This window comes from Notamacropus eugenii, chromosome 5 (genome assembly GCF_028372415.1).
Source record: "Notamacropus eugenii isolate mMacEug1 chromosome 5, mMacEug1.pri_v2, whole genome shotgun sequence".
Taxonomy (NCBI): domain Eukaryota; kingdom Metazoa; phylum Chordata; class Mammalia; order Diprotodontia; family Macropodidae; genus Notamacropus; species Notamacropus eugenii.
This window is the reverse complement of record NC_092876.1, coordinates 40,606,095-40,629,626: the sequence shown is the minus strand read 5'-3', so window position 1 is coordinate 40,629,626 and position 23,532 is coordinate 40,606,095.

The window sequence follows — 23,532 nt, the reverse complement described above, 5'->3', positions numbered from 1 at the left end:
GGTTATAATGTACTTCCAACCTGACCCAACTGAGATTTGTAGAATTTCAGATGTGTAGTTTATAATAGAGTAAGCCCAGGAATGGTGGTTTTATGCCTCTGAGAGCTGGAAAGGTTCCCAGTCATCACCATTTCCACTTTAGCTGAACTCATGTTCAGAAAACATGAATAAATACATAAGTAGGAGACCAGAAACAGGGTTCAAAGAGCAAACCCAATGTGAAAGAAAATGTCCACCTCTAGCGGGAATAATATTATTCCTTGGATGGACCTTTGATCCAGTCTCTCCCAATTACTGTCTATGGGACTCTGGGCAAGTCTGCAAAGAAACAGAAAAACATCATGAGGCCTATTGTAGCTCCTTCCTAAACAATGGATTTGTCAAATTTAATGGAAATGACACCATTATTATCAACCTCTCAGTGCACGCACTCCCTCCAGCTCTGCAACTCACAGCTCATCCACCCCTTTGCTTCTGGGGCCATTCTGGTCCAGACCCTGCCAGAAATCCTGGGGTCCAAGAGGTGGCATGGTCTGTACCAGATCCTACGGTTCTTGTTTGTTGTTGTTCAGTCACGTCTGACTCTTTCTGACCCCATGAACCACAGCATGCCAGATCCTTCTATCCTGCACTATCTCCCAAAGTTTGTCCAAGCACATGTTCATTGCTTCCCTGACACCATCTCTCCATCTCATCCTTTGCCATCCCCTCCTCCTTTTGCCTTCAATCTTTTCCAACATCAGGGTCTTTTCCAATGAGTCCTTTCTTCTCATTTGACCATTATGTGGTCAAACTATTTAAGCTTCAGCTTCAGTATTTAACTTTCCAGTGAATAGTCTGAATTAATTTCTTTAAGATCCTACAACTAGTTTGGGGCATAGCTAAGGCCAGAATATGTCTCCTGACAGCTAATCCTGTGCTGATTCTATGTTGATTTGTTTGCTTGTTTTTTTTTTTCTAGCAGAGTGTCTGGCACAAAGCTTAATAAATTTTTTATCTATTTATCTATCATCTACCTATATCCATTCATCTATCCATCCATCCATTTATTTATCTATTCATCCATCTATCAATCTACTATAAGCCTTCCTATATATTGATCTGTCTCTATATATCTGTCCTATATATCTGTCTCTCTATCTCTATTTATCTTATAGGTCTGTCTGTCTATATCTGTGTCTGTCTGCCTATTTACCTATTTGTCTGTCTGTTGGTCTATCTCTCTGCCTATTTGTCTCTCTATTTTTCTATCTGCCTCTTTGTATATTTTTCTGTCTCTTTCTGCCTACTTGTTTATCTGCTTGTCTGTCTGCCTATCTCTCTGTCCATCAATGCTACTGCACTGAAGCTCTGGTGTAGAAAGAGTCTTGGATCAAAAGTTAAAGGACTGAGATCAGACCCTGGCTCTTCTGCTACTTGCTATCTTTGTGACCTGGGACAAGTGACTTTTTAATCACTGAGTCTCAGTCTTTGCTTCCATAAAATGACTAGGTTGGACTTGGCCAGTCAGTCAATCAACAAACATTTATTAAACTACTGCTCTGCTCCAGGCACTAGGTTAAGGACTAGGATTAAAACAAGAGGTAAAAGATAGTCCCTGCCCTCAGAGAGCTCACAATCTAATGAGGGAGACAAAATACAAACAACCCATACATACAAGCTAGAGACAGGATAAACCAGGGTAATCTCAAAGGGAACACATCAATATTAAGAAGGACTGGGAGATGCTTCTTGTAGAAGGCAGTACTTTAGCTGGGCCTTCAACAAAGCTGGAGGAAGTATAAAGGAGAGCTGAGAGGGTGGGCAGTCCAGGCATAGGGGCAGCCTGAGACAATCCCCCAAGCCAAGAGATAAGGGTCTAATTGGTGGAACAGAAGGTGGCCAATGTCACTGGATCCAAGAGTATGAGTTGTGGAATAAGGTGTAAGAATGCCTTAAGAGTGTGTGTGTGTGTGTGTGTGTGTGTGTGTGTGTAATATGTCTTCTCTGACACATACATACATATACATATATACACATATACATACAAGTATGTACATGAATGTGTATGTATATGTGCATGTGTGTACATATATTGTGTGTACATGTGTGTATACATGTGTGCATATGCATGTGTATGTAGGGTATATATTTTATATAATATGTGCATGTGTATGTATGTATGTGCATGAACATGTGTATGTATTGTGTATGTGTGTTTATATGTGTGTGCATATATGTGTATACATATATACATATGCTCACATACGTGTGTATATATTCACACATGCACACGTACATGTGTGTACATATATATACATGCATACATACATAAAATATGAGACCAGGTCTTTGAAAGGCAGCAGAAGTGATGCAATGAGAAAAGATTACTATTAGATAAGGAAATTTCAGGTTTATGACCATGAAAGGTGTACATTTGTAGCTGATCAAAAGATAAATGGTCTGACTCTCTTTGTGGGTGACCAAGATGGATGACTGAAGTAGGCTGTGTGAAATGAGTGATCTGAGGAACTGAGGTGAGGGTTTGAGGGAGTATCAATATGTATGCTGAAGTCCCCTAGTATGAGGTCAGGAGCTGAGGACAGAGAAAATGTGAGCTAGGCACTGAACTCATTGAGGAAAGAAGAACATCCTAGAGGTATCTACTAGTTGTAAAATTATGATCCAATGAAGATAGGACTGAGTGCCTGCCCTCTGGGAAGGGAAGGAAGGAAAAGCTGGAATCTCGTAAACTGCTGTAAACATTCTCTCTTTTTCTCTTCAGATAATCACTCTGGAACTGAAAGGAAGTTCAAACCATCTGGTTCAACCACCTCATTTTGCAGACAATGAAACTGAGGTTAAGTGACTTGCCCAAGGTCACATAGATAATAAGCAAGAGAGTCAAGAACCTTCTTTGTCACAATTAATGCAAAATTAGGCAAACAATTTCAAAATATGGATTAAAGAGAGAAGAATCTCATGTAAGAGTACCTTTCAAAACAACATTTTTTTTCTAACAGAGAAAATGAAAATGGATTTTTTTTTCCCATCACAAACAGAAAACTGTATATAAATGTGAATGACGGAGACTTAATTTATCATGGACTCTGGCCATTCCATCATTCCAGGCTATTAAAAATTTTAATCAAAGATTTAGGTTATTAAACTGCCTAAGGTTGGCAAAGGTTTGCTGTTATCTTATGTTAAAATCCATCACAGTCCAAATAAAATGAAATTAATTTCAGATGCCAAAAGAAACCTGAGTCAATAGAGCATTAATATTTCAAACTGGCTGGCACTGTAGGTCTGGGCAAGAGAGCTATGGGGAGTTGGGAGGAGGATGGGGAAGAAGAATGATCTCCTTGAATCATAGCATCCCACCGTGGCAATGTGTTGATGTGGTCTCCATGGCCTCTACAACTTAATTCAATTCAACAAGCATTTATTGAATACCTACTGTGTGCCAGACTATTCATCAAAAGGACAAATACTGAAGCTAAAACTTAAATACTTTGGCCACATAATGAGAAGACAGGACTCATTAGAAAAGACCCTGAAGTTGGGGAAAAGAAGAGGGGAATGGCAGACTATGAGATGGATAGATAGTGTCATGGAAGCAATTAACATGAGGGTGGACAGACTTCAGGAGAAAATGGAGGACAGAAAGGGCTGGCATGCTATGGTCCATGGGGTCACAAAGATTCAGCTACAACCAAACAACTGAACCATAATAACTATGTGCCAGGCACTATGTTCAGTGCTCAGATTTAAAATGATAAAACAAAATAAACCTTGCCTTCGAGTATATTCTACTGAGAGGACACAATGTGTCTAAAGATCTACTGCCACAGGGTGACTAACATGACCTCTCTCACTAAGGGGACACAACTGTGAGCTGAAGGTAACTGAATTTAGTCCCAGAGAAGCCTAGTCTCTATACACTGAAGTCAAACTTTTCCCTTACTGTCTCTGTCTTATTATGCCCCCACCTAGAAGCCCTAGAGAAAACCTTTTAAAACCTCTGTTTAATTCATGTGTAAGATCTCCCCAAAAGGAATAAAGTCCCTTCTAGAAATATCCTTAATTTTTTACAAATTTATTTATATATTTTTAGTTTGCAACACTCACTTCCAGAAATTTTAAATTTTCTCCACCTTCCTCCTCTCCCATCTTCCTAAGACAGCACGCAATCCAATATATGCTCTACAAATACATTCACAGTAAATATATTTTCACATTAGTCATGTTGTGAAGAAGAAATTAGAATGTATGGGAGGAACCATGAGAAATAAAAAAACAAAAAAGAGCAAATAGTATGCTTCGATCTGGATTCACACTCCATATTTCTTGGAATGGATGAGGATGGCTTTTTCCAATATGAGTCTTTTGGAGTTTTTTTAGGTCCTTGCATTGCTGAGAAGAGATGTTACTGTGTACAATGTTCTCCTGCTTCTGCTCACTTCACTCAGCGTCAGTTCATGTAAGTCTTTCCAGGTTTTTCTGAAGTCCTCCTGCTCCTCATTTCTTACAGCACAATAGTATTCCATTATATACCACAACTTATTCAGCTATTCCCCAAATGATGGGCATCCCCTCAATTTCCAATTCTTGGAATCACAAAAAGAGCTGCTATAAATGTTTTTGTACATATGGATCTTTTTCCCATTTTGTGATCTCCTTAGGAAACAATCCTAGAAGTGGTATTGCTGGGTCAAGCTCTTTCGGCATAGTTCCAAATGGTTGGATCAGTTCACAACTCCACCAATAATGCATTAGTGTTCCAATTTTCCCAATATATCCTTAATTTACAAGGTATATTGGGTATGGGTTAGCTATTTATTTCCTAAATGGGAAAGGACATATTTTATACCAAAAAAAACCTCACGAGCATGAATTGACAAATATTTAAAACATGAAAGGATAACACTTCACTCTTCTTGACTCTTCCAACAGGTAGATATTTGAAACATCAAAATATGAAGGAGGAGCCAAGATGGCAGAGTAGAAAGATACACACATGCTAGCTCCTAATCCATAGGCCATAAAATACCTGTAAAGAACTCCCAACAAACTCTGGAGCAGCAGAAGCCACAGAACAACAGAGTGGAGGAGATTTCTGTTCCAGAGAGACCTGAAAAACTGAAGCGAAAGGTCCATTGCACACCAGACCCAGAGCAGAGCCCAGCCCTGCCTTGGCCGTGGAGCACCAAGATGAGCAGATCCAAGCAGGCTTCAGGGACAGAATCTCCAGCAGTAGCACAGGTCCCTCCAACCACAGGCACCAAAGGTCAGTGAGAGGGTCTTTTCACCTTGCCGAGAGGGGAGCGGGGTGTCTCCATAACTCAGGCGCCCTGGGGAGGCAGCAGCAGAGGCAGCAGCAGACAAGGGCTCCCAAAGCAGGCAGGAGCTCGGATCCATTGTTGAAGGTCTCCGTGTAAACTCTCTGAGGGAACTGAGCCTCATGTGGTGGCCCTTCCCCTACTCGGGCAGCTGAACTTAATCTCACACTGAATAGCAGCACCACCACCACCACCCCGAAGCCCTAAGGCTGGGAAGTAGCATTTGAATCTCAGACTCCAAGCACTGGCTGGGTGGATCTGGTGGCCAGGTGGGTGTGGAAAGGAAACTCAGAAGTCAAGTAACTGGCTGGGAAAATGCCCAGGAAAGGGGAAAAAAATAAGACCATAGAAGGTTACTTTTTTGGTGAACAGCTATCTCCTCCCATCCTTTCTGACGAGGAAGAACAATGCTTACCATCAGGGAAAGACATAGAAGTCAAGGCTTCTGTATCACAAACATCCAAAATAAATATTCAGTGGGCTCAGGCCATGGAAGAGCTCAAAAAGGATTTTGAAAATCAAGTTAGAGAGGTGGAGGAAAAATTGGGAAGAGAAATGAGAGAGATGCAAGAAAAGCATGAAAAGCAGGTCAATACCCTGCTAAAGGACACCCAAAAAAATGCTGAAGAAAATAACACCTTGAAAAATAGGCTAACCCAATTGGCAAAAGAGGTTCAAAAAGCCAATGAGGAGAAGAATGCTTTAAAAAGCAGAATTAGCCAAATGTAAAAGGAGGTTCAAAAGCTCACTGAAGAAAATAGTTCTTTCAAAATTAGAATGGAACAGATGGAGGCTAATGACTTTATGAGAAACAAAGAAATCACAAAACAAAACCAAAGAATGAAAAAATGGAAGATAATGTGAAATATCTCATTGGAAAAACAACTCACCTGGAAAATAGATCCAGGAGAGACAATTTAAAAATTATGGGACTATCTGAAAGCCTTGACCAGAAAAAGAGCCTAGACATCATCTTTCATGAAATTATCAAGGAAAACTGCCCTGAGATTCTAGAACCAGAGGGCAAAATAAGTATTCAAAGAATCCACCAATCACCACCTGAAAGAGATCCAAAAAGGGAAACTCCTAGGAACATTGTGGCCAAATTCCAGAGTTCGCTGGTCAAGGAGAAAATATTTCAAGCAGCTAGAAAGAAACAATTCAAGTATTGTGGAAACACAATCAGGATAACACAAGATCTGGCAGCTTCTACATTAAGGAATCAAAGGGCGTGCAATATGATATTCCAGAAGTCAAAGAAACTAGGACTCAAACCAAGAATCACCTACCCAGCAAAACTGAGTATAATACTTCAGGGGAAAAAATGGTCTTTCAATGAAATAGAGGACTTTCAAGCATTCTTGATGAAAAGACCAGAGCTGAAAAGAAAATTTGACTTTCAAACACAAGAATCAAGAGAAGCATGAAAAGGTAAACAGCAAAGAGAAGTCATAAGGGACTTACTAAAGTTGAACTGTTTACATCCCTACATGGAAAGACAATGTTTGTAACTCTTGAAACTTTTCAGTAACTGGGTAGTTGGTGGGATTACATATACACACACACACACACACACACACACACACACGTGCACATACACAGAGACAGAGAGCACAGAGTGAATTGAATAGGATGGGATCATATCTTAAAAAAATGAAATTAAGCGGTGAGAGAGAAATACATCGGGAGGAGAAAGGGAGAAATGGAATGGGGCAAATTATCTCTCATAAAAGAGGCAAGTAAAAGACTTTTCAGTGGAGGGAAAAAGAGGGGAGGTGAGAGAAAAACATGAAGTTTACTCTCATCACATTGGACTGAAGGAAGGAATAAAATGCACATTCATTTTGGTATGAAAACCTATCTTACAATACAGGAAAGTGGGGGAGAAGGGGATAAGCAGGGTGGGGGGGGATGATGGAAGGGAGAGCAATGGGAGGAGGGAGCAATTGGAAGTCAACACTCTTGGGGAGGGCCAGGATCAAAAGAGAGAATAGAAGCAATGGGGGGCAGGATAGGATGGAGGGAAATATAGTTAGTCTTACACAACACAACTATTATGGAAGTCATTTGCAAAACTACACAGATATGGCCTATATTGAATTGCTTGCCTTCCCAAAGGGAATGGGTGTGGAGGGATGAAGAGAAGTTGGAACTCAAAGTTTTAGGAACAACTGTCAAGTACTGTTCTTGCTACTAGCAAATAAAAAATACAGGTAATGGGGTATAGAAAGTTATCTGACCCTACAGGACAAAAGGGAAGATGGGGACAAGGGAAGGGAGGGATGATAGAAGAGAGGACAGATTGGTGATAGGGGCAATTCGAATGCTCGGTGTTTTGGGGTGCAAGGAGGGGACAAATGGGGAGAAAATTTGGAACCCAAAATTTTGTGAAAATGAATGTTAAAAGTTAAATAAATAAATTAAAACAAAAACAAAATATAAAACACTTTTGGAAATTCCAAGTAGGAATTGCATCTTCATTGAAGATCTGCATCATCCAAACACTTCACTCAAGGTCTCTGTCTTCTAGCAAGCCTAAGCATGACTTGGGTTCTTCTTCCTGCTGTTGGTCATCAATTACTCAGTAAATATTTATTAAGCCTATATTGTGTGCCAGGCACTATGCTAAGTGCTAGAAACACACACACACACACACTCACACACACACACACACACACACTCACACACACACACTCACACTCACACACACTCACACACTCACACACACACTCACACACACATACACACACATACTCACACACACACACTCACACACACACACTCACACACACACATACTCACACACACACACTCACACACACACACACAGTCCCTGCCCTCAAGGAATTCACAATCTAATAGGAGAGACAAAATGCAAATATATACAAAACAAGCTATATACAGGATAAGTAGAAAATTATTAACAGAGGGAAGATATAAGAATTAAGAGGGGTTGGAGAAGATTTCCTTTGAAGGTGGGATTTTAGTTGATACTTAAAGGAAGCCAGGGAGTTCAGTAGGTAGCGATAAGGAGTATTCCACGCCTGGGGGATTACCAGAGAAAATTCCAGGAGCCAACAGATGGGTTATCTTGTTCATGGAACAACCTGGAGGCCAGTGACACTAGATCAAAGAGATCATGTCATGGAGCAAGGTATAAGGAGACGAGGAAGGTAGGAGGCAGCCAGGTTATGAAAGTTATGGATTCCAAATAGAGCATTTTGTATTTGATCCCGGGAGCAAGAAGGAGACTGATTTATTGAGTACGGGAGTGACATGGTTGGATCTGAACTTTAAGAAAATCATTTTTGTGACTTAATAGAGTATGGATTAGAGTGGAAGCAGACCCAGCAGAAGCCTATTGCAATAGTCCAGATGTGAGATGAAGAGGGCCTAAACCAGAGGGTGACACTGCCAGAGGAAAGAAGGAGCATATACGAGAATCATTTTAGAGTGGAAATCAATAGGTTTGGGCAACTGATAAGATATTGGAGTGGAGATAAGGGGTGTTATGTGAAAGATAGTGAGAAATCCAGGATGACTCTTAGGTTGTAAGCCTGAAGGACTAAGAGGACGGTGTACCCCTCTACAGTTACTGGGAAGGTAGGAATGCATTTGTAAGAGCTGAAGAGGGTGCCTCCTACACCTCAGCAATCATTGACTGAGAGACCTAGGAACTCCCAAATTCCTGAGATAGTCACAAGACTCAAAAAGTCCATGTCACAATTACTGTTCAATCACCTGGGTGAAAAAACACAAAATAGAACAGATTACTAGGGCCATGAAAACTAATCGCAGGCTCATTCAGACAAACATGCTCTTCTTTGCCATATGTGAGCAGTCACTGTAGTTGCTGTGGAAGGAAAGAAGAAATTCCCTTTTTCATCACAAAAACTCTAAGAAAGAATAGACACACTCCATGCCACCCATTCAGAAGACATGTAGAAAAACAAGGATGGAGATTCTAACTCCCCAAGTTTAATGTCTGCTGAATGGGCAACTGTCACTCATTTATCTAGATAGAGAGAGAAAGAGACAGAGACAAACAGATAGAGATAGACACAGACAGAGAGACAGAGAGAAACAGAGACAGAGAGAGACAGACAGATTTATGTGGGTTCATTGATCAGTTATCTTTGAAGCACCCTCTTGTCTTGTGTATGGGAAAGGTGGTGTATAGAATCCAATCAGAAGCTTCTGGTTATAGTGGGGGCTTAATAAACACTTTCTTTATCCATCCAACTAGCTCGCTAGCTATATATCTACATATGTAGTCATGTGGGACACCAAAACATGTGTATCAGAAGAAATGGGCAGTACACAACCTCAGCACTGTGCTTTCTCCATGGAATGGCCCCCAGAGACCCATTTCCAAGTATGCTTCATGAGGTGAGCTCCCATTCAACCCACTGCACACAGATAAGTAAATCCAAAATACATATAAATATTAATAAGTAAATACAGAGAGATTTTTTTGAGGGACAGTAACAATTGAGTAGATCAAGAAAGGTCTTATCTAGGAAGTAGCATTAGAGCTGGGCATTAAAGGAAACTGGAGATTCTAAAACATGAAGGTGAGGAGGGAGTGCATTCAAGGTATGGGAGACAACCTATGCTAAGGCACAGAGGTAGGAGATGGCATGCTCGGTATGGAGAAGAACAAGTAGACCAGTTGGGCTAGAATATAGAGTCCATGGGTGGCAGTAATGTATGATCAATCTAGAAAGAAGATTGAAGTCTGCTTGTGAAGAGATTTAAATGCCAGGTAGAGTAGGTCATACAGTATACTAGGAGTAACAGGTAGCCAACAAAATTTCTTGACCAAGAGAGGGAAATGGACAGACCTCAGCTGTAGGAATAACAATTTGCTTTGTTGTTTGTCCTTCATTCTCGAAGAGGACCATGACATCAGGGAGATGATGCCTCAACATGCAAGTGAATTGGATTTAAATGTGGGAAGGCTATGCAAAGTCACCAGCCTCACTTTCTCCTCCAGACTACCAATTGGGCAGTTTGGTGGAAGATAAATTGGAGAGAATAGAGACTAGAGGCAGAGAGAACAATTTAGAGAGTATAACAATAATCCAGATAACATGTCATATGAGTAGGGTGATATTCTTATAAGTAGAGAAAAGAGGATAGATACAAGTGTTCTGCTGGAGGAACTGCAATCAAAATAAGATGAGTTGGTACCAAAGCCAAGGAAGGATATGGGCTTAATATGCAGAATTAGGAAGGACAAGAGAGTTGTTAGAAATACCTAAAATATTGTTGTAAAGAAGAGAAATGAAATATGTTCTCCTTTACTCTGAAGCAATGATACAAATACAGATTGGGTGAGTGTAGGTTAATTTATCATCATCAAGCATTCATTAGGCACCAACTAGGTACCAGACATTCTAATAGGTATTGGGGATAAAGACAAACATTAAACAGTTGCTGTCCGCAAAGAGATTATAGTCAATTGGGAAAGACACCACGTATAAGAAAACACTGATGTAAGGCAACACCCCTTTCATATGGGAGCATGAACAGTTTGGTTTCTAAAAGAGACAGGAAAGGAAAACTTTTAAAATCAACTTGTGAAGAAACATCGTGTTTCACATAAAGTGCTGAGAAACACAGACTGTTCTGAAAGGGAGCTACTCCTCAGATAGATGTACTCAGAGAGCCTGTTAAAGCAATTATTAACTTAATGATGATTGAAGGATATTGTGGTCATCAGATCATTTTCATGGGACTTTATTACTGTTTTAAGCATTACAACTGGAATTTATAAATCAAATAACTATTTGGGGACTCTATGAATACTATATAGATTGTTGGATTCCTATCTGACAGAAAGGTGGCTTTCTTTTTTGCCTCATAAGGCAAGAATGAGTCACTGACCCACAAAGCCCATGATTTGAGATATAAAAAGCCAGCAGGAAAAAAAAGCTATAGGAAGAGATAGAAAAAGTAAGAAAATGAGGTGAGCAAGGAGGAGTCACAAGAAGTCAAGGATAGAAGGCACAAAAATCTTCCAAGTTAGAAATTGCTGACTAGAAGAGAAGGGGTGTTTTGCTGATTGGCTATAGAGAGGCTGAAGCACCTGCTAGAAGCTCATTGGAGGATGGTTGAATCGTGTTACTATATATGGAGCTATTTGAGTTTATTGCTTTCTGGAACTGTCTTAAGTCTGAAAGAAGACAAACCTCTCAGAGGTTTTACTGCCCAAACTAGTTTGAGAGAGAATTGAAGGGAGAAAGACAGGCTCTTTTCTTTGTTTTATTGTGAGCCATGCTTTGCTATAAGAAGAAATTTGAATACCTGCTATTCGCAGATCTGAAAGAGCTTTGAAGTTCTCCAACTTAAGGAAATGATTCATCAGTATAATAGTGTAACACTTTTCTCATTGTCTTGTAAAGGGTGGCTGTGAGCTAAAAGAGATTTTCAGTGCTTCAACATTTAAAGAGCAACATTGTTGCCCAGAAAGAGAGCAGTAAGAACCAGGAAGGGGACAGCTAGCGAAGAAGCAACTTTATGTGGTGTTACATTGTTGCTGAAGGATTCAAGGTAATAAAGGCCCATGAATCTTTGTGAGTTTTCCCAAGAACATGGGTGTTCCCACTCATGTATTTCCCTACTAGGTTTGTAGAGGTATATGTCCACTATTCCCCACATACCTGGCATGCAATGTGACCCAGGTTTATGGGTTGACTGGGATGGTTTATTTTGGTTTTCTTGGCTTTGTCCTCTATTAAATAAAAGCTATTATTTTGCTTTTGCAGAAATAATGAATAAATGCTATGATTTTTCTTGTTTCAAACCTTGTCATTCAACAAATGTATTACATTTAAGAGTTAATGGCATCATGACAACTAATTTCATGTAAATGAGAAGCACATCAGTAAGGGCTCAATAGCTGAAGTGATGAGTAGTGAGACTCTATCATCCCACACCACGGTTACCCTTAGTATCTTGAGAGAATTGTGAGTCATAGTAGTATGGCATTTACCTCTCTACAAACCCTGGATCTAGCAATATAAAAACACATTGGGTGAGTGAGTCATCAAAGAGTGCAAAGTTGGGGGCTTACACCATGCCTGGGTTACATATGTAGTTGAAAGAGCTGTCTAAAAATTGAAACGGCTGTGAATTAATAATCTCTCCAAAACTGGAAATTTCCAAGTAAATTCAGACCCCAAGTGGACGTTAAAGATCAATCTAATCCAACCCTTTCACATTACAGATATGGAAATTGAGGCCTAGTGAAGGGAAGGAATTGTCCAAGGTCATCAAGGTAATAAATAGAAGAGATGAGACTACAAACTAGGTTATCTGAATCTAAGCCCAAGAATCTTTTCACTAAATGATGATGTGATATGACCTTCAAGTTGACTTCCTGTTTTTTTAAGATTCAATGATGGTATCGCTTGAGTAGGATAAAAGCTAGAATTAAACCAGCCCTCAATGGGGCTGCCTCCTTTGATGGGAAAAGACAATTATGTATACCAAAATGCCATCTGTGAATGTTCCTGACTTCTATGCTCTTGAAAATTGTCATCCAATATCCTCTCTAAAATGCCTTTCTTTCTCCTTCATATCCCTAATAGCACCCTAAAGATTCCTTTCTTTTTCTTTACATCTCAGCTTGGGTCTTCTCACCATCTTACGGGCTCAATTCACTGCTGTCTCATGCCATCATTTTTATGCATACCAAGCTTTCATTGATTTTAAGATTTCCAGAGTCACCCCAGCTTGTCTTTAAATGAAAACTTGAGAAGAAAAAGGGAAAGGAACTATGAAAAAATATTTATAGCAGCTCTTTCGATGATGGCAAAGATTTGGAAACTGAGGGAATGTCCATCAATTAGGGAAGAGTTGAACAAACTGTAGTACGTGATTGTGATGGAATACTACTGTTCATTTTTCAGTAGTGTGAAACTCTTCACGACTTTATTTGGGGTTTTCTTGGCAAAGATACTGGAATGATTTGCCATTTCCTTCTCCAGCTCATTTTACAGATGAGGAAATTGAGGCAAACAGGGTTAAGTGACTTGCCCAGAGTCCCACAGTTTATTAAGTGTCTGAGGCTGGAATTGAACTCAAGTCTTCATAACCCCAGACCTAGTATATTACCCACCTAGAACCACGTAGCTTCCAGATGAAATACTATTGTAATATAAGAAATGATGGGGGCATGGTTTCAGGGAAACCTGGGAAGACTTACATGAACTCATGCAAAGTAAAGTGAACAGAATCAGGAGAACAGTGTACACAATAACAACAACACTATGCAATGATCAACTGTAGATGACTTAACCATTTTGATCAATGCCGTGATCCTCGACAATTCTGAAGGACTTATGATGAAAAATGTTATCCATCACCTGAGAGAGAAACGACAAACTCTAAGTGCAGACTGAAGCATAATTTTTTCACTTTATTTCTCTTGCTGTTTTCGCAAAATGTCTAATATGGAAATGTTTGCATCATTTTCACATGTATAATTGATGTCATGTCTTGCCTTTTCAATGGGGGGGACATAGTTTCACATGTATAATTGGTACCACATTTCTTGCCTTTTCAATGGGTCGGGAAGGGACATAAAGAAGAGAGAATTTAGAACTCAAAAATTTTTTAAATTAATAAATAATACATTTTTTAAAATCAAATAAAGGGAGCTTTAGAGACTTGAAGATCAAAATTGGATCCAGAGTCTCCTTAATTTAAAGAACTTGGTGCAAAAATTAACATTTAAGAAACAAGTAAAGGGGCAGCTAGGTGGTGCAGTGGATAGAGTACTGGCCCTAAAATCAGGAGGACTGATTTCAAATCCAATCTTGAACACTTACTAGCTTTATAAACCGTGGCCAAGTTACTTAATTCAAATTGCCTCAAAAAAGGGGGAATAAATATAGATTGATGATGATGATGATGATGATAGATAGATAGATAGATAGATAGATAGATAGATAGATAGATAGATAGATAGATAGATAGATAGATAGACGGACAGACGGATAGATAGATAGATAGATAGATAGATAGATAGATAGATAGATAGATAGATAGATAGATAGATAGATAGATAGATAGATAGATGAATAGATCATACCTTCATAATATTCACCATACATACCATGGGTTAGTAGAAAGATGCTAAACTTGGAGGCAAAAGACATTGATTTCAATTCCAACTTAGAGCCTTGCTATTTGTCTGACCCTAGACAAGTTACTTAACTCTTCTGAGCCACTTTTTCCTCACCTATGAAATGATGATACCTGCACTATATGTTATATAATGACAACTCCACTGCATAGGATTTCCATGAGGAAAGTGCTTTGAAAACCTCAAAGGTTTTATAGAAATGCGAAATGATTATTACGTGAATAGAGAAAGGCAGCATAGAATACTGGAAAGAGCATTGGTTTTGGAAGGTTAGTTTGGCTGGTTTATCCCAGGCCTGACATTTACTATTTATGGGACTTTGGGCAAGTCACCACCTCTCTGGATCTCAGTCTTCTCCTCTACAAAATGAAGGCATCTGATTAAATTGCCTCTCACATTCTTGCCAGCTCTAAACCCTATGCTACCTCTTTTATATGTCCAAGATGCTGAGGACAGTGCTCTACACACTGAAAGTAATTAATAAATATGTGCAATGAATGAATTAATAAATGGTAGCTTCTGAATACACACTTAGTTGACTGATTGATTGATTGCATCCTAATCAATAAGCTCCAGTGTCTCCCTATTACCTTCAAAATTAAATAAAAAGTCCTCTGGCATTTAAAGTACAACATGGCTCCTTCCTACCTTCCTAGTCTTCTTAAACTTGACTCAGCTTGTCAAGTCTACAGTCTTGTAGACTACACTGTCCTAATTATTGACCCTCCTACATGACACTACATTTCCCAACTCCCTCTTTGAATTGGCTGGCCCCTGTACCTAGAATTCTCTGCTCTACCTCCTGCTTTTTCACATTTCCTTCAAGTTCCAGCTAAACTCCCACCTTCTGCATAAAAGCTTTTCCTGATCCCCTAATGCTGTTTTCCCCCACTCTGTTGGTCATATCCAATTTCTCCCGTATAGAGCTTATTTGTCCATAGTGGTCTGAATGTCACTTCCTCAAACAGGGTGAACTTCTTGAGAATGAGTACTATCTTTTGCCTTTCTGTTTTTATGCCTGACACATAGTAGGAACTTCATAAATGTTTGTTGACTAATGCCTTGGAGTCCAGGCTCACTTGGTTCTCTTTAAAACTTGGCTCAAATTCCACCTCCTGTAAGAGGCTTTTCCTTATCTCTCTCCCCAGCCCCTCCTTATTCCCTTCACCCTGATATTGCCTTCCATTTATACAGTGCACACAGTTATTTGCATGTTGTCTCATCCGTTAGACTGTAAGTTCCATGAAGGGAGGCAGGGTGTTTTATTTTCTTTATCAGTGTTTAGCACAGTGCTTAATGTTTGTTGATTTCCTAATAGATAAACTAGTATTCAGCATTTAAAATCTTTCACAACCTGGTCTAAATCTTCCTTAATAGAATTTTACCCATCACTCCCTTTAACACATTCTATGACTCAGTCGAACTACCATTCTTGCTGGTCTTCACACATGATGTTCCATGTCCCATTTTGTTTGGAGTATCTTCTAAGCCTGTATAAGAGTGGCAGTCCATTGAATCAATCAATTACCTCCACCACACTTAAAGTAAATAACAGGATGCTACATACTTTTATCAAATGAAAACACCATTTTAATTAAGTTTCACAATCAATTCATCTGGGGAGAGAAAATTCTTCCAGACATTGGATGAAATGAAATAAAGCTATAAAGGAAACGAAATAGAATTTGTTAAAGTGTTGGTCATGCCCTGTTGGACTTGGATAAATACAGCAAACTAGTTTGGAATTAGACCCATCCAGGACAAGTCCCTGAGAAGCAATCACTTTTGGGGAGAGTGGAAGAAAAAGGCCCCTTTTGTCTTGATCAGAACATGACCTTATGAACTTCAAAAAGTTAAAATATTTGAGATCTGCCATATGTGATGGTGTCTCCCAAAATAACAGTGACTGATTGCAGCATCTGGATCAAGGGCTGAAAGACATAAACACCTAAAGAAACACAATTTCAGAACTCCATAAGAAGCTCACTAGAAAGCTACACTAAACCTAAAGGGAATATCATTGAGATTCTTCAAAAGGAGAAAAGGACACGCATCCAATTAGGAATTTTATGTTATTCTTTGGTCACATGTGCTCTCTGAGTTGGATTCTATTTTTCACTGGACTCTGTATGTACTTATGGGAGAGTATGCCACAGACCTTTGAAGAACTGTTTTCTACCGATTATTTTTACATGCTACCTAAATAAAATAGCTATTTCTAAAAGTTAATTTACTCTGACTGATTGATATCAACTAGTAATCAATGAGAAAAGCACACAAGTGGGGGCTCATGAGCAATAGTTGGACCCTGATCCCTGAGAGAAGAAACAGAAGGTGCCCTGTAAGGACCTAACCTGAAGATCTGAGTTGGTGTTGGGAGAGTAAACCCAGAGAATGGGCTACATGCACTCTCTCCTCAATCAATGCATTCATTCCATCTTAGAACACTTAGTTTCCTTAAACATTTAGCTCAATATGAGAAGACTCTCCTGACTTCCTCTTTACCAAGTGCTAGTACTTCCTCTGCACCAAAATTTGTATGTACCTATATATGTTCATGTTGGCTCTATTGATAGAATATAAGCTCCTTAAGGTCATGGACCACTTTGCTTTTCTCTTTACGTATGAGACAACTAGAACCATATCTGGCACATAGTAAGTGCTAAATGGATGTTTGTTGATTGATTACAATGAATATTTAATAATGACAAATAACAATAACTATAATAACAGCTCTTATTTGTGTAGTGTGTGAAGTTTCAAAAGTGTTTTACTTATAACAGTCATTGGATGAAGTTCTTGATACTCATTTTCCTAATCTGTAAAATAAAAAGGAGGCTTCCAGAAGTCCCTCTAAGTTCTAATGTTCTGTTTTCTAAGATCATTCCCATTGCTGACATTCTGTATTCTCATGACTCTCCTACCTCTGACGATCAAGGTTGCATCAGGCCTCTCGGTTCTGATGCTCTATAATTTCAAATCTAATATTCTATATTCAAGGCCCCTCTCTTGGTCTCTGACGTTCAGTGTTTTGAGGCCTCCTGTAGCTCTAAAGTAACAATAATAGTAATAACCTGACATTTATACAGCACTTAATGGTTAGCAAAGCGTTTTATAAACACCACCTCATTTGATCTAAGATGCTTGAGAGTAAGCATAGTTTGCTTCTAGTTCTGAAAATATAGAGCATATAATAGCTCTGGATATTGAAAATCCATAAATAAAATAGCACATTTATTGCTTCTCTCTAACTTCCCTGTCCCTTCCCTAGAAAAAACTGGACCCATCCCAGGGACATCAAGATCTTATGAGGTATATATCTCACTGGAGGGTGTTGCGAACTTTCGTTTGCAGGGATTCTGACTCTAGGCGAAAAAACACAGAAATTAACAAGATCTCTTTCTATCCTCCTCTCGTCTTGGAGAATATTTCCAGTGATCTCTATCCAGGGATGTGCTGATGCCAACTCTAACTGGTTCCCAAGAGCCAATTGTTAAATTTTTCTATGTGATCATTTGCATCTTAGAAATGGCAAAGGCTGCAAAATGGGGCTTGATTTATTATTTTGTCGACTGTCTAGATTTAAGAAAGTAATGGAGAAAATGTTAATAACGGCTGATTAAACTTACATTGTGGGCCAGCACACCTGTACCTCCATCTATCCCCTGACTAAAGAGAATCTAGCTTTGCTTTTGGAGATAAATGCTTCATTACATCATAGTTATCTGGTTGTCTATTTTCTCTAAAATAGCTAGAATAGGATATTTCTGAATAAAATACCTTCTGCAGAATGCCGAAACATGCATATATACTATTGGTGGAGTTGTGAATTAGTCCAACCATACAGAAAGTCAGTTTGGAATAAGTGTTAAAATGTATGTGTGTATGTGTATATGGTATATGGATGGATGGATGTATATGTTCCCTTTGACCCAGAGATCTCACTGCTAGTTATATACCACAAAGGAGGATCATAAGTTAACAGTAGAAAGAAAAGTCCCTTCAATAACACTTTAGGAATATTTTTTCATGATTTGTTCCCACTAGAGATGCAGAGTAACTCCCTTTTAATTAGTTTACATGTGCTTTTAAAAAGCTAATTATTTCTTATCTACCTTCTTGTCTATAAACTAAATATTTTTCTTTTTCCTTAAGTTCACAAAACTATAAATTGAAACAAAAAAACTGTGCTTTCAAGCCATGTATGAATGTTTCCTCTGTGGAAAAGTAAAAAACAAAGTTCTACAATTATTCGGGAAGTAAAGGTGCCCTATATAACAAAATATTTGTTAATGGCACTTTCTGTGATAAAAAAGATGGCCATAAAGTAGATGCACATTGACTGAGAAATAGATAAACATATTGTGATGCATGAATATAATAGAATATTGATGTATTGTAAGAAACAATGACTTGGAAACAATTACAGAAGCATAGGGAAATTAACTGATGCAATGCAAAATAAGAACCAGGAAAACATTATACAAAATGACTGCAACAGTTTAATTGGAAAAAAATAATGATAAAATATATATCAAATGCTGTGTAATTATAATGACCAATCCTGACCCCAAAGAAGAGATGGGAAAATCCACCTCTCTCCCTGCTTTACAGAAGTGGGAGACTACAGGAGAGAAACACTGAACACAGTGTCAGGCTTGGTTATTGTTTAGTTTTGCTAAGCTACTTTTTTATGGTTGTCATGTCATCCTTCGTTACAATAGATGGCTCTCTAGGAAGGAGAGGGGGAGCAATATATTTGGATATGAAGGTTACTGTAACCAAGATATCAATACAACTTTAAAATAAGAAGAAATAAAATGCCTGGAAAGGACCACCTTTCAGTGCCTACTGTTATTGGATCAGGTCAACTCATCACACCTGGAACCATCAAAGCAGTCTTTCCCTGGTCCACTAGAAATGGTTATTCCAGGCATCCATCATCCCTATTCCACTGAATCCGACAAATGGATCTCAGAGGTTTCTAGATGATAGCTTTACCTGCCACTCTAAATTAGTTCCCTTGTCTTTCTGCTGGGATAGATTGAAAAAGGGAGAGGGAGAGGGAGAGAGAGACTGAGAGACAGAGAGAGAAAGAAACAGACAGAGACACAGAGAGAGAGACAGACAGACAGACATAGAGACACAGACACAGAGGGACCCAAAAGAGTGCTGGTTGCACTTATTATAAGCTTTAAAATCCTGGGCTCTTTTTGCAGTTAGATGCAAAGGACCATAATGACATCTCAGATTGATATAACACCTCTCCCAAAGTTCATTCGCATTTACTGAGCCCAATCCTCCAAAGTGGAAACTGTTTCTTCAGAGTAAATTGGATGGAGTCTTATGGAAGGAAGCTGCTTTAACTCTTCCAGATCACTGCTCAGTTTACCAGCTTGGGGATCTTGCCAGGAGGATTTTTCTCTATTCAATTCAATTTAATTCAACAAAATTTAATAACCCACTATGTAGAACTGTAACCAGTTATTCTTGGACTTAGAAAAAAATCAGTTGAAAAAGGTGGTGGTCATGGTGGAGAGAGGGTGGCAAGGCAGAGCAGATTATATGACCACTGGTGCAGTCAAACCAGAAGAAAAGGCAAGCCATCCCCCAGAGAAACTGAACACTGTCCCTTCATGGGTTAGAAGGGATGAGGTCTTATGGAAAAGAGATAAAGTGGCAATGGGATTCTGGAAGTGGCAGGGGCAGATAAACCACGTAAGTGTGGGTTAGTGGAGGACCTTGAGGGCCAGTATTCCTTTGAGGAGGAAATACGTCCCCCACCCCCTGAATATCAGCACCCAATGGCAAAACTCTTATCACCCAATACTACTTATAACTAGTTCTACAAGTTAGGCAAGGGATCCGCAAGGACAACATACTTTTAGAATCAGTCAATATGGTAGTTTTGCGAACTGATTTTTATCCTCTTCTATTATTTGTTCTAGGGGTAGTTCTCTGGGTGGAGAGGAATAGGGTTGACAGATACAAAACAAAAGAAATTTTAAAATGAACAAAAAACAAAACTAAAGGAACTTGCCTTCAGGGAACTTCTATTTATCATTCAGCAAGACTTCATATCACCAACCTATAATACACATGATAAAAGAAGTCATGTCACTATTTTAAGGAACTTGTTTCCAACCCTGGGGAAATGTTTATGAGTTGAAGGAAGCCTGACCAATATTCATTGATCCTTGCAACATCTTTTGGATGAGCAGGAGTAAATCACATTCTCCTCATTTTATAAACGGAAACATTATTGGGACAGAAAAGGGTTAAGTGATTTGGTAAGGTGCTATTAAATGGATTACAGTCTGTGTTTCTCAGTTTAGGCTGCCTGACACATAAATGGATTAGTATAACGTAATTCATGTGGTCTGATTCAAATCCAGCCCTCTTACAAACTCTATTTTTCCCTCTGTGTGCCACTAAGCTTGAAATTCAACCATTATAGATTAATTACTCTGGGGTCCTCTCTCTATTGTCCTCTTTAAAATGCACCCACTCCTGAAAGGAGAACATTAGCCCAGTGAATATAAATTGAATTGTTAGTAATATGTGTGATGCAATAGAGAAAAGACTGAATTGGAAGTCTAAGGACCTTGTTTCAGAGATTTCCAGACCACAGGAACCACAAGATGGTTCACTAGATACTTTCCCCATATTCTACTAACTCTCAAAAATTCTCCTAAAGATGTGGTATAATTACAGCTAAATCCACAAGATAAAAAGGAGAGAATTCCAACAAGGTAACATTTTAATGAATTAGTACAGGAGAACTGTAATCCTTACAATATTCATTAGCATCCCTCTTGCCCTGCTCCCATCCCTCCAGCCTATACATTTCTGGCAGAGATACACAGAAATGTTCCTAGGGCTTATACTTGAAAACTTTATTACTACTATAGAGGATTTGCCCCATGCCCTAGTCACTATTTACTCCTGATTGGCAACAAGCAGAATACACTGATTCTGCCCTATCAATGAGGAAAAAGGAGGAAAAATATGCTCTCTTCTATATCAGACCATCCCTAGGTTAAGGATTCCCAAAGACCTCAGAGATGGCTTTGTACATTCTTCCAGCTTCCTCTGATCCTCCAAAAAGTGGAGAAAGTCAATTTATTCCAATCACTAAAAGAAAGGGGAAGATCCAAAGGAGAAAGTGAGACAGGGCACCAGCATACATGGGTACACTGGATTTGAAGGAAAGGGGACTGAAACACAGCTGGAGTCAGTTCCACACCTAGAAGACACTAAGGATAGGAACCAGTCTGGTAAACACTGAGTCTTTCAACATAAAAAGAGGCTGAGACAGCTTTGTAGTCATGCTCCTAGGGAATAAAGGAGGAAGAGTAAGGGAGGAAGAGTAAAAAGTGACTTACAGGGAAATAGAAGAAAGGAAAGATAATGCAGTTTACACAGAAAAGGGACCTTAAATTTGAGAGAGAGAGAGAGAGAGAGAGAGAGAGAGAGAGAGAGAGAGAGAGAGAGAGAGAGAGAGAGAGAGAGAGAGAGAGAGAGAGTTGTGGCATAGTGGATAAAGAGGTAGCCTAGAAGCTAGGAAGACTTAGGTTTAAACTTCACCTCTGACATATACTCATGGTGTAACTCTGGACGAGTCACTTAATTTTTCAGTGCTCTAGACCAGAGGTATCAAACATGTGGCCCACAACACTCCCAAATGTGATCAGAACCAGATTAAAATGTAACTGGAAAATAACAATAATAAAATAAACCAAAATACAATCAAACATAGATAACATTACATTTTAAGAATAAATCAATATGTGACCCACAGGGATCCACATGTATGGATTAGTGGCCCCTGTTTCTTCTTTGAGTTTGACACTGCCATTCTAGGAAATCTCTAAGGCTACAGGTTGGAAAAAACTTACTAACCTGCACTGGTAGAAGAGATTTCCTTATTCTGAAGATCTCCACAACAACACAATCTCAGGGTCAGTGCCTAACCCTTTAAAATAGAAAGCAAAGAATTAAACCAGAATAGATGGGAAGAGAGGAGAATTAATAAGAGAACAAAGCAAAGAAATACATCTTAGAAAAAGACAAAAAAAGAAAAAAACATTAGAAGTTAGAAGGGAGAAGGGGCAGTGGATTTTGAACTAGCAATTTAATTAAGGGTCAGGGAAGATACAAGGAAATAAATTACAAGAGAAAGATCAATAATTTTATTATAATAGTGAAATAAGGTGAAAGGTGAACAAATGGGAATGGGGAGAAAGAAACCTGTGGGAAGAGAGTTGCAGCAAAAGGGTTTGGGCAAAACTATCAAAAGGACAAAGTATTTAAAGGAGAAAATTATTTTGGAAAGTAATAGTAAACAAATGAAGAAAGAAAAACACAAACCTTAATGTGAATGAATTAAACAATCTAATAAAATGGGGGAAAAGTGACAAAGAGAAAGAAAAGCCTCACAAGAAACATATCTAAAAATTAACATATTATCAAAATGAGAGGTGGGAATAAAATTTAATCCAAAAAAGCAAGAAGTCCAATCATCCTATAAGACAAATCAAAAAGAAAAATTCAACTGTATCAAAAATAAGCAATAAAATGACATTATGTTTAAAGGAATCATAGACATGAACTGATATCAATATTAAGCATGTGTATATGTGCAACAAATGGCATAGCAACTAAATCCATAAATAAAAAATTAACTGAATTTCAAAAAAGTATAGATAGTAACACATTAATAGTAGAAACCTTTAATGTTCATATGTCATGGCTTACCAAATCTAACAAAAACATAAACAGGGAAAATGCAGAACTAAACAAACTACTCAAAATTTTAGAGCTAAAAGCTCTATATTACCTTCTAGATGGGACAATTAATAAACATACACATTTCTCAGCACCACACAGCATCTTTACAAAAATAGACAACATAAAGGAAAACAGAACAAATTACAAATAAATGTTGAAAAGCAGAAGTGCTAAACATTCCTCCAAAGGCAAAATGAAATACAAAAAGTAATTAATACAGGAAGCAAAGTGAAAAGCAAAATCTTAAATGGAGATGATAATGAAGTC